Raw genomic sequence first — 11,679 nt, 5'->3', positions numbered from 1 at the left:
CCGACGTTTGACGAACTAGGTGAGTGGTATTTATAATAAAGCTATGTTATCAAGGTTTTGATGAGCTTTGCTTTGCTTTGTTTGAAAAGTATTTTTTAAGCATGAATGATTGTCCTTAGTTTGTATCTTGCATTATACTTGTTTGAATGATCTCCTCGGAAAGTCCCTTGTGCTGGAGGACTCTAAACTTTCACAGCACATCTTGTTTTGAAAGTCCCTTGTGCTGGAGGACTCTAAACTTTCGCAGCACATCTTGTTAGAAAGTCCCTTGTGCTGGAGGACTCTAAACTTTCGCAGCACATCTTGTTTTGAAAGTCCCTTGTGCTGGAGGACTCTAAACTTTCGCAGTACTCTCGCGTTAAGGGCTACGGGCCTTTGTAACATAGGTCCCTTGTGCTAGAGGACTCTAAACTTTTGTAGCACCCTTGTTTGAGATACCTCCCTTGCTTTGTCTTGTTTTGCCACTGACGGTTTACCGTGTGGATATGTTTGTCGGAATGTTATCATTTGAAATATGTTGATGCTAGTGAGCATCCCTTGAAGCTTTAAAGATTCACTAGATGGACGAGGTTCATCCCTTGTTATATAAAGTTTTGACTTGTATTGTTTTGAAAGGACTTCGGCTATTATTCATGCAAACCCTTTATTATTTATACCATTCACTGAGTATCCAAACTCACCCTCTCTATATATATGTAGGTGATGAGCAAGAGGGCGGTGACGCCTAGATGTGATTCAGGAGCTTGTTTTGGGATTTTTGTTATGTCGGCTTGACTTGTATTCATCTCGGCAGTCTTGAAAATTATGCTTCTTGATTTGTGATACTTGTATGTTGCATACGTCGGCTTGAGAAGCCTTTTGATCAAGATGTGTGTTTTTGTATGTATGTTATGTCGGCAACGAGGATGTCGGCAATCTGGCAGACTATATTCCTTGACCTGTAGTTCGTACATTTTGATTGTGTCGGCTTGAGAAGCCTTTGTTAAAATGTAAGATGTAATTTGTACATTGCTTCATTTGTAATTAAGTTGTAACCTATATGAAGATGGTTGCTGTTTCATTTGACTTATGCACAGCTCTTATGGACTAATCTGATTTGTATATATCGCTTCCGTACTTGTGAGCCCCATATATTACTACTCTGTTGTGTGTGAATCTTGGAGGTTGGCCGTCGGTAATCTCGGATTACTGGCCATCATGGAACCAAACTACTAGGGGCGGTTTGGGGTCGTGATAGAATGGTATCAGAGCACAAGTTCCTTAGTATACGTTATTCACACACTTTGAGTCCTAAAGAGCATTGGATTTCCCCTTAGAAGGATGTTAGGATTGCATCATATTGCTTGCTACTTGACAAGGTGTGCATCATCTCGGCATGCTTAATTGTTACTGCCTGCGTGTTTATTTGTTTATTTTGTTTTAAAGTCGCACTTCGCATACTCATAGCATCATGAGGAGAGGTAGACCTCCAGTTGGCCGAGATCAGTCCGAGGACAGATTAGACAGACTGGAGAGGTTAGTTGAAGGTTTGGCCCAGTGCTACTTCGACTCAGGTCGAGCAGACAAATGGCCGGAATGCAGTTCCGCCTCCACCTCCTCCAGCACCACAAGTGCCCCCACAGCCAGCTTTATATGGGGACGGCACGATAGCTTTGATCAGGGAGTTCAAGAAAATGAAGCCACCAAGATTCCAAGGGGGTATAGAGCCGATGAAAGCCGAAGCGTGGGTTTTGGAAATGGAGAAGCTGTTCGAGATCTTTCCCAGCACCGACACCCAGAAGGTGACATTAGCAGCTTTTACACTAGATGACGACGCCTGCAAATGGTGGATGATGGTTCGAGAAAGCAATCCAGACTTGACCTGGACCCGATTTTTGGAATTGTTTTACACCAAGCATTTTCCCTTAAGTGTACGAAATCGCAAGGCTACCGAGTTTCAGACTTTGACGCAAGGCAGTAGAACAGTAGCTGAATATGACCGTGCCTTTACCGAGTTGGCGAGGTATGCACCCCACATGGTCAATGATGAATACATGAAGGCTAGGAAGTTTGAAAGTGGGCTGCGTGGGCCGATACAAGACCGAGTTAACATGCTTAACATGCCGACTTACGCCGGAGTGTTGGACAAAGCCATTCTGGCCGAAGCTAACTTGAACAGATACCAGAGTTCGGGAGAGAGCCAGAGGAAGAGACAGAATCATGACAATCGCTGAGCACAGTTTGGTACCAAGAAGAAAGCGAATGTTGGCAGTTCTAGCAACCCAAGATAGGAAAGTGGTACTAAGCCGACATGTTCCAGTTGTGGGAAGCCACATTTCGGAGTCCGTCGTCGGGCGTCTGGAGCTTGTTACGAATGTGGTGAAATAGGTCATTTTGTGAGGGACTGTCCAAAGGCAAGGGCTGATGAAGGTAAGAAATATGAGAATACCTCGGGTTCCGTACAGAAGGGTAACGTTGGGAAAGGACCGATGAGGTAAGGTAGAGTTTTTGCATTGGTACCAGGAGACACTCAGAATGCTGAGACAGTGGTGTTAGGTATACTTCCAATTTGCTCTCAAAATGCATATATATTGATTGACTCGGGTTCTACGCATTCATTCATTTCTATTAAGTTTGCCGAGAAGATTAATAGGAAACTAGAAACCCTTGATTATGTATTATCTGTATCTACTCCATATGGGAGATCTATGAATGTTGCATCCATCTATCAAGCATGTGTTGTTGTGATTGGAAATGTTGAATTGTTAGCTGATTTAATGCCACTGGGCATAACTCATTTTGATGTCATATTGGGGATGGATTGGTTAGTGGCAAATCACACATCCATAAATTGTGTTTCTAAGAGTGTCACATTAAGACCCCCAAAACTAGCCGAGGTCACGTTTCAGGGTAAGGAAGTAGTATCCCCACCTTACTTAATTTCATCCATGAAAGCCTATAGGTTGATCCAAAAAGGGTGTCAAGGTTATCTGTGTAGCATATTAAGTAATTTGAATAGAAGTGTTGAGTTAGCCGACGTCCCAGTGGTTAATGAATTCCCCGACGTCTTTCCAAATGATCTTCCTGGTCACTTAGTTGATAGAGAAGTAGAGTTTACTGTTGACATCATATCGGGAACCCAGCCCATCTCTAAGGCACCCTATAGGATGGCCCCCGGTGAGCTTAAGGAATTGAAACTTCAACTACAAGAGTTGCTAGATAAGAGTTTTATTAGGCCGAGCACTTCACCCTGGGGAGCACCCGTCTTGTTTGTTAAGAAGAAGGATGGTACACTTCGTCTTTGTATTGATTACTGAGAACTGAATAAGGTAACCATCAAGAATAAGTACCCGTTGCCGAGGATAGACGATTTGTTTGATCAGTTGCAAGGAGCACGAGTCTTTTCCAAAATCGACCTTAGGTTGGGCTACCATCAGCTTAAAGTCAAAGCCGAGGATGTTGAGAAGACCGCTTTTTGGACGAGGTATGGCCACTACGAGTTTTTAGTAATGCCTTTTGGAGTGACCAACGCCCCTGCAGCATTCATGGATTTGATAAATAGAGTCTTTAAGCCATATTTAGATGAGTTTGTGGTTGTCTTCATCGATGATATATTGATCTACTCTAAGAGTAAAGCCGAACACGAGGAACATTTGAGACTTACCTTACAGACTTTGAGGGATCGGAAGTTGTATGCTAAATTTAACAAGTGTGAGTTTTAGCTTTCCAGTATTTCATTTTTGGGTCATGTAATTGATAAAGAGGGTATTTCGGTTGATCCTAGTAAAATTGAAGCCGTTGTGAATTGGCCAAGGTCGGTTAATGTGTCCGAGGTTCGTAGCTTTTTGGGATTGGCTGGTTATTACAGAAAGTTCGTAAAGGATTTCTCAAGGATTGCAATTCCGTTGACACAACTGACTAAGAAGGGAGTGGCTTACGAATGGACTAAGGATAGAGAAGCAGCCTTCTAGGAGTTGAAGACGAGGTTAGTCACAGCACCAATCCTTGTACTACCATCAGGTAATGAAGAGTTTCATGTCTATAGTGATGCTTCGCATAAGGGTCTGGGTTGTGTATTAATGCAAAAAGGTAGGGTTATAGCATATGCATCTCGTCAGTTGAAGCCACATGAAAAGAACTATCCCACAATGATTTAGAAATAGCAGCCGTGGTATTTGCTTTGAAGATTTGGTGCCACTACTTGTATGGAGCTTCTTATCAGGTTTTTACGGATCATAAGAGCTTAAAGTACTTGTTTACTCAGAAGGAATTGAATATGAGGCAGAGAAGATGGCTCGAGTTGTTGAAAGACTATGATATGCAGATTCAATATCATCCAGGTAAAGCTAACACCGTAGCCGACGCTTTGAGCAAAAAGGTGGTTGGAAATTTGGCATGTCTAACCACGATCTTAGTGGAGCCGACTATTGTTGAGGAAGTAAAAACAAGACAAATGGAGGATGAGTTCTTCAAGAAGATAGCCGATGAGATTGTCACAAAGCCGAGATCAGGGTACACCATAGAAAATCAAGTGCTCAAGTTTGAAGGAAGATTGTGTGTGGCCGACATCCCAGAGTTGAAAAGGAAAATTTTGCAGGAAGCTCATGGTTCCAAGTTTGCCGTTCACCCAGGGAACACCAAGATGTATCAGGATGTGAAGCAGACATTTTGGTGGCCGAATATGAAAGGAGAAATAGTCGAATTCATGTCGCAGTGTTTGTATTGTCAACAAGTGAAAGGAGAACATTAAAGGCCAGCAGGACTTCTTCAACCTTTACCGATTCCTGAGTGGAAATGGGAGCATATCTCCATGGACTTCGTGGTTGGGTTGCCGAAGACACAAAGGGGTATGGATTCAATTTGGGTTTTTGTGGATAGACTAACTAAGTCAGCACACTTCTTGCCTGTTAAGACCACCTTCAACGCCGATAAACTTGCTTTGTTGTATGTGAATGAGATTGTTAGACTTCATGGAGTGCCGATGTCAATTGTGTCAGACTGAGATCCGAAGTTGGTTTCCAGATTTTAGCGGAGCCTACAAAGAGCTTTCGGAGCCGAGTTGAGGTTTAGCACGGCTTTTCATCCCCAGACTGATGGGCAAACAGAGAGGACGATTCAGACACTTGAAGATATGCTTAGATTATGTGCATTGGACCTCCAAGGAAGTTGGGGATCACATTTGCCTTTGGTGGAGTTTACCTATAACAACAGTTATCAAGCTAGCATTGGCATGGCGCCGTATGAAGCACTGTATGGAAGAGAGTGCAAGTCGCCGATATGTTGGACCGAGGTTGGAGACAAAGCTCTGCTTGGTCCCGAGTTAATTCAAGTAACAACCGAGAAGATTAAGCTCGTTCAGCAAAGAATCAAAACCACACAGAGTTGACAAAAGAGCTATGCCGACCAGAGAAGAAGAGAGTTGGAATTTGAAGTCGGGGACCACGTGTTCCTAAAGATTTCGCCGATGAAAGGAGTTACAAGATTTGGGAAGAAGGGTAAGTTAGCACCCCGTTACATCGGGCCTTTTGAAATTCTTGAGAAGGTTAATCTCGCTGCTTACAGACTTGCCTTGCAGCCAGGATTGAGCCAAGTCCATAATGTATTTCATGTTTCGATGTTGAGGAAGTATATTCGAGATCTGCTACATGTGATCGACTATTTCAGAATTGTAATTAATGAAGATTTAGGCTACGAAGAGAAGTCGATACGGATTGTCGATAGGCAGGTAAAACAGTTGAGAAGCAAGTCGATACCAATGGTGAAAGTTGAATGGAAGGAGCATTACGGTGAGAATGCTACATGGGAAAGGGAAGACGAAATGAATGTCCGACATCCAGAATTGTTTTTGGAACAAGGTAACTCAAGTTTGGGGACCAAACTTCTTTAAGGGGGGTAGGATGTAACAACCCTCATTTCAACTTAGTCATACTTGCATACATTTATGAATGATCTTGTTTTGGTATATGCATTTGCAAATCTTGTCTTGTTTTGCTCGAATGTTTGCTTGCATGCTTTGTTCTTGTCTGGTGTGTTGCCGAGGTCATCTTAAGTCTAGACTCCTTCGAAACCTTTTCCACTTAGAACTGTCGTGGAATCCCTTCGGTTGACCTCCATCTCCACCCTGGTATATTGGCCGAGATGTCACCATCTAGGCCGAGGCGCGCGTCGCCTAGGCCGAGATGTGCATCATCTAGGCCGAGATGTTAATATCTAGGCGTTCTAGATCCTTGACCCTTGCACTAGCGATTTTGTTCCTGGGATGGTATGACCTAGACCAAGGTGTGGCACATCTAGGCCGAGGCGTGGCACAGCTTAGTCAAGTGTTGTCCTTCCAAGCTGATATCCTTGCCACTTGCTTGCCGGAGTCTTGTTGTTGGCCGATGTTGTTACTCGCCGGAGTGCTCTTGCTGTTTAGCTTGTTGAATACACTTTGTCTTGGTCTTGTCTAATCAATCAATCACCTTTTTTAGTAGAGCCAACCAGCCGGTGCCACGTGTCCCAGCAGTGGGACTAAGTTAGTGACTGTCGGGAGAAACACATCGTTTTGCATCAAATCTTGCCTTTGAGAGAGAGAAACTCTAAGGAGAAGAAGGAGAAGTTTGAGCAAGAGAGAGTGAACTTCCAAGCTTGATCATCGGAGCTTGAACCGTTAGATTCGAGTTTTGAGGTTAGAATCTTAACCTACTCTTGTTGTTCGTATTGATCATCTAGCTGCATTGCACAATCAAACCTGTCAGGCACGTCATGCATTGATTTAAAGTTGGTTTTAGAAAGAGAAAATGGTTTTCATGTGTTCTTGAAGAAAAGCCTCGTTTGATTTGGAAGTTTGCATTAAGGCTCATGTTTTTGTGTTTGTTTTGATAAGATCCTTGAGTATGGGTGCCTAGGTTCATGTTTTTGAATTCATAGCATGAAATCTTAGCTTTCGTAATAGCAAGTTTTGATCTTTGCATTCATCTTCCTCGTGTTCATATTCTTCATGTTCTTCATGCTCATGTTCTTCATGTTATCAAGACGGAAACCTAGATTTTCCCGACTTCGCTTTTGAATGTGGCCGTCGGGGCCACACCTCGGCAAGGAGGTGTGGGACCTCGGCCTGGACCTGTTAGTTACCCAGCACGTCTTCCAGAAATAAAAAACGGTATTTTGATTTGATTTAGTTTTCGAAGAATGCCGAGGTCATTTGCATGCATACTAGACTTGTTTTGAGTAATGCCTTCAATAGACTTTGCCATGTGGTTGTAGGGCTTGGACTTGCCTTGACCCCGACGTTTGACGAACTAGGTGAGTGGTATTTATAATAAAGCTATGTTATCAAGGTTTTGATGAGCTTTGCTTTGCTTTGTTTGAAAAGTATTTGTTAAGCATGAATGATTGTCCTTAGTTTTGTATCTTGCATTATACTTGTTTGAATGATCTCCTTGGAAAGTCCCTTGTGCTGGAGGACTCTAAACTTTCACAGTACTCTCGTGTTAAGGGCTACGGGCCTTTGTAACATAGGTCCCTTGTGCTAGAGGACTCTAAACTTTTGTAGCACCCTTGTTTGAGATACCTCCCTTGCTTTGTCTTGTTTTGCCACTGACGGTTTACCGCGTGGATATGTTTGCCGGAATGTTATCATTTGAAATATGTTGATGCTAGTGAGCATCCCTTGAAGTTTTGAAGATTCGCTAGATGGACGAGGTCCATCTCTTGTTATATAAAGTTTTGACTTGTATTGTTTTGAAAGGACTTCGGCTATTATTCATGCAAACCCTTTATTATTTATACCATTCACTGAGTATCCAAGCTCACCCTCTCTATATATATGTAGGTGATGAGCAAGAGGGCGGTGACGCCTAGATGTGATTCAGGAGCTTGTTTTGGGATTTTTGTTATGTCGGCTTGAGTTGTATTCATCTCGGCAGTCTTGAAAATTATGCTTCTCGATTTGTAATACTTGTATGTTGTATACGTCGGCTTGAGAAGCCTTTTGATCAAGATGTGTGTTTTTGTATGTATGTTATGTCGACAACGAGGATGTCGGCAATCTGGCAGACTATATTCCTCGACCTGTAGTTCGTACATTTTGATTGTGTCGGCTTGAGAAGCCTTTGTTAAAATGTAAGATGTAATTTGTACCTTGCTTCATTTGTAATTAAGTTGTAACCTATATGAAGATGGTTGCTATTTCATTTGACTTATGCACAGCTCTTATGGACTAATCTGATTTGTATGTATCGCTTCCGTACTTGTGAGCCCCATATATTACTACTCTGTTGTGTGTGAATCTTGGAGGTTGGCCTTTGGTAATCTCGGATTACTGGCCATCACGGCACCAAACTACTAGGGGCGGTTTGGGGTCGTGACAAGTTGCATATGGAACAATAAGATTTGAATCCAAATATGACATATTGTAAGAGAAGACCATTTGTATGTCATAATATTTTATTTGGGATTAATTTTTTGGTTAAAAGAACATAAAAGACAAAATATGCTAAATAAATTATTAAGATAAAATATCATATTTAAATCATAATCATTTCACTTTTTCTCTTATAAAAATTTAAAAAATCAAACTAAACAAACTTTTAATTCTAAACTAAAATAGTCCAAAAATCAATTAAAAGTCAATTGCCAAACCACAACTAAATCTATTACACCAATCACTTAGCTTTAAAAAAAGAAATCACATTTTAAACTTGCCCCTTTACTTTTCTCAATTCTCTTAGCGTGTCTCCCTTTTTTGGCTCTTCGAGTTCTCCGTATCATGGTTTACTTTTTTTATTTTTATTTATGTAACTAGGTATCCGACGCGTACTACAACAACAAACCATTGCATACTATTGTAACAAAGAATGATGTAAAGTTTCCAGTCATTTTACAAACCATTGCATACTTTTTTTTATTTTGCATACTATCTAAATTCATACGTGTATTAATCGATTCAAAGGAAAGTTATTATTTTAACTGGATCATAGACAGGTATATGATAATTAATTTGGTGATATTATGGAATTAATCTATGCGTTCAATAATTAGCCCAAAGGAAGATTTATTATTTGATCAGACTTATTTTTTATATTATTCATATTAATGTCTTATTGGGAGAAGATCATTTGCATGTTATAATAGTTGTCCAAAGACTTAATTGTAATGATGTGCTAGGTTTCTCATGAGAGTCCATTGTTAAAGATTTTATTTTTTGTTATTAAATTTAATGCCCTATAGTTTAATTAATTGCCCATTCGATTAGACTAATTTTTGCATGATAATAATTATGGTTTAAATTTTATTTTATTATCAATGCATTGGAGTAGATGAGACATTTATTAATTGTGAGATTTCTTTTGTTTTGTATATAGTGAATACATCTTTTATATCTACTAGCTTGAATAGTATTTTAGTTCTTAATGGTTCTAACTTTAAAAAGTGGAAAGAGCATGTTACCATCGTTCTTGGGTGTATGGATTTGGGTTATGCGCTTCGTGTTATGAGCCTTCTACACTTGTTGATAAAAGTTCAGTTGATGAAAAATCTGCAAATGAAAAATGGGAACGTTCTAATTGCATGAGTCTTATGATAATAAAGCCTTCTATCTTTGACACAATTTGAGGTGCAATGTCTGAGGAACATAATGTCAAGAAAATTCTAAGCCAAATTACAGACTGATTTGTTGCATCGGAAAAGGTGGAGGCAAGTACCCTTCTTAGCAAACTTGTCGCCATGTAATATAATGGCAAAAGAAATATGAAGGAGTACATTATGGAAATGTCTAATCTCCATTAGCGAAGAAGATTTGGAGAATTATCCCTCTTGCAACTCCGTGGTCCATCTGGAAGCTCAGAAATGAATGTGTGTTTAAATTGCCAAATATGTTATTTGGGAATTGTGTGAACACATAAAAATAAGAGTTGCAACTTGGCTCAAATCCTCATACAAAGATCTACACTATTCTGTGAGTGACTTTATTTTCAACCTCAACTAAATCAAAGTATGCATTGGAGGAGGTTGAGGTAGGTCGTTAGTGATTGAAGCTTAAGGGTGTTTGTTTCTACATGCTCTCAAGACTTCTCTTTGTGGCTGTTGTTTGTTGTTTTTAGCTTGTTTGCTCGGTTATTTTCTACTTTTTTCTCTCCCCTGTTTTCTTTCTCTTCTTTTCTGTTGGTTTTGTAATGACCCCAAAATGCGTATAAGAAGTCATCTTTATTTAACTATGAGATGATGTGTTTTAATTTAATTATATCTATTGGAATTGAAGCATTATCTGTTGAGTTACGGATTTAAAATTGAAATTGCCGACCTTTATGGGTTTAGAAATTAAAATTGAGTACTTGGGTATGTTAATGGGAATTTTTAGAACTATTTGGAAAAATTAATTGGAATTCTAATTTGTCTGATTTGTTAATGCACGTTTGGGTGGTTAATTTCATACTACAAATTGAAGGCCTTAGAGGCTTCAGAAACCGGAACAGAGGACATATTCATGATCAGCATAATTTTTAGAGTCATCTGAAAAGTTTAATTGAAATTTAATTTCGTACGATTCATAAGGCCACGTTTGGCTCTCCCTTGTGTTAATCTTGTGTGTGTATATTTATATAAATAGAAGCCTTATGAGTTGTTGAACTCATCTCTTTGAACCAAAAATATCTAGAGAAAGGGGAAGCCACGTGAGAGAGAAAGTTCTTGAGAGAACTCAAAGAGAAAATGAAGGAAAGCTTGGAGATTGAAGAGCTTTAAAGGGGAAATTGAAGGATTTGGGTTAAGGTATGTGGTTTTAACTATTATCTTTGTAAATAATTCAATTACTACATGAAATGAAGGATTAACTTGGAAGTTTAAAATGTAAATGAACTAGTGTTTTGGGAGTTTGGATGAAATGGATTGAATACAAGGAATTGAACTTTGCTTTCCTTAAATTTGTTTGATTTGGGTCCAATCTTAGGAATGATTCGTGGAATAACAAGCTTTGGTGTGAAAATCAACCATATGTAAGATGTATTTTTATGATTTTGGAGTATATATTTTGGAAGTTTGATTATATAGAAAAATGGGACTTGAATTTTTAATTTGAGGCAAAGATTGATTTGTTTGAGATGGGGTTACACTTGAATGTTGATAGTTTATCACCTTGTGGGTCAATCTATGTAAAGTTTCCGATGTAAGCATGTAAAATCTATGTAAAGTTTCCGATGTAAACATGTGAAAATCTATGTCAATTTTATCACCAAGCTTAAAAATGGCCTAAAATCAAGCCCCAGAAGTCTAGTTTCCGATGGTGAAAATCTCACTCCCAAATTCTAAGAACAGAAATAGTTATGCCTAAATTAGTGACGACTGCTCACTTTCTAGTTACAAAGTTTGTACCATTTTTTCGCCTGAACCTTTCTCCTATCGATTCCTCCTATTTTATGAGGCATGGCTTATAACCTATGGAGGACTAATGAGTCTAGAACCACCATAGCTATTGAGTAAGGAATAAAAAGAGATTGGTTTTATTCTCATAATTGCTATGTGCATTATGTTTGTAGGTCAAGATGAGGACATCGTTCCACCGCTAACTGAGACCTACCACTGTGAGTAATAGTACTGTAGTTGTACATTTACCTACCGTTAATAATTCTTATTATTAACGCTCTGTTCTTCGCATGTTAATTACGATAACTGTTATAAATGATAGGAAACTGTAGATTGCCTATGTCTCTGCATGAATTAATA

The sequence above is a fragment of the Camellia sinensis genome, chromosome 11 (genome assembly GCF_055761805.1).
Source record: "Camellia sinensis isolate YWXY chromosome 11, ASM5576180v1, whole genome shotgun sequence".
Taxonomy (NCBI): Eukaryota; Viridiplantae; Streptophyta; class Magnoliopsida; order Ericales; family Theaceae; genus Camellia; species Camellia sinensis.
This window is presented reverse-complemented; position numbering follows the sequence as displayed.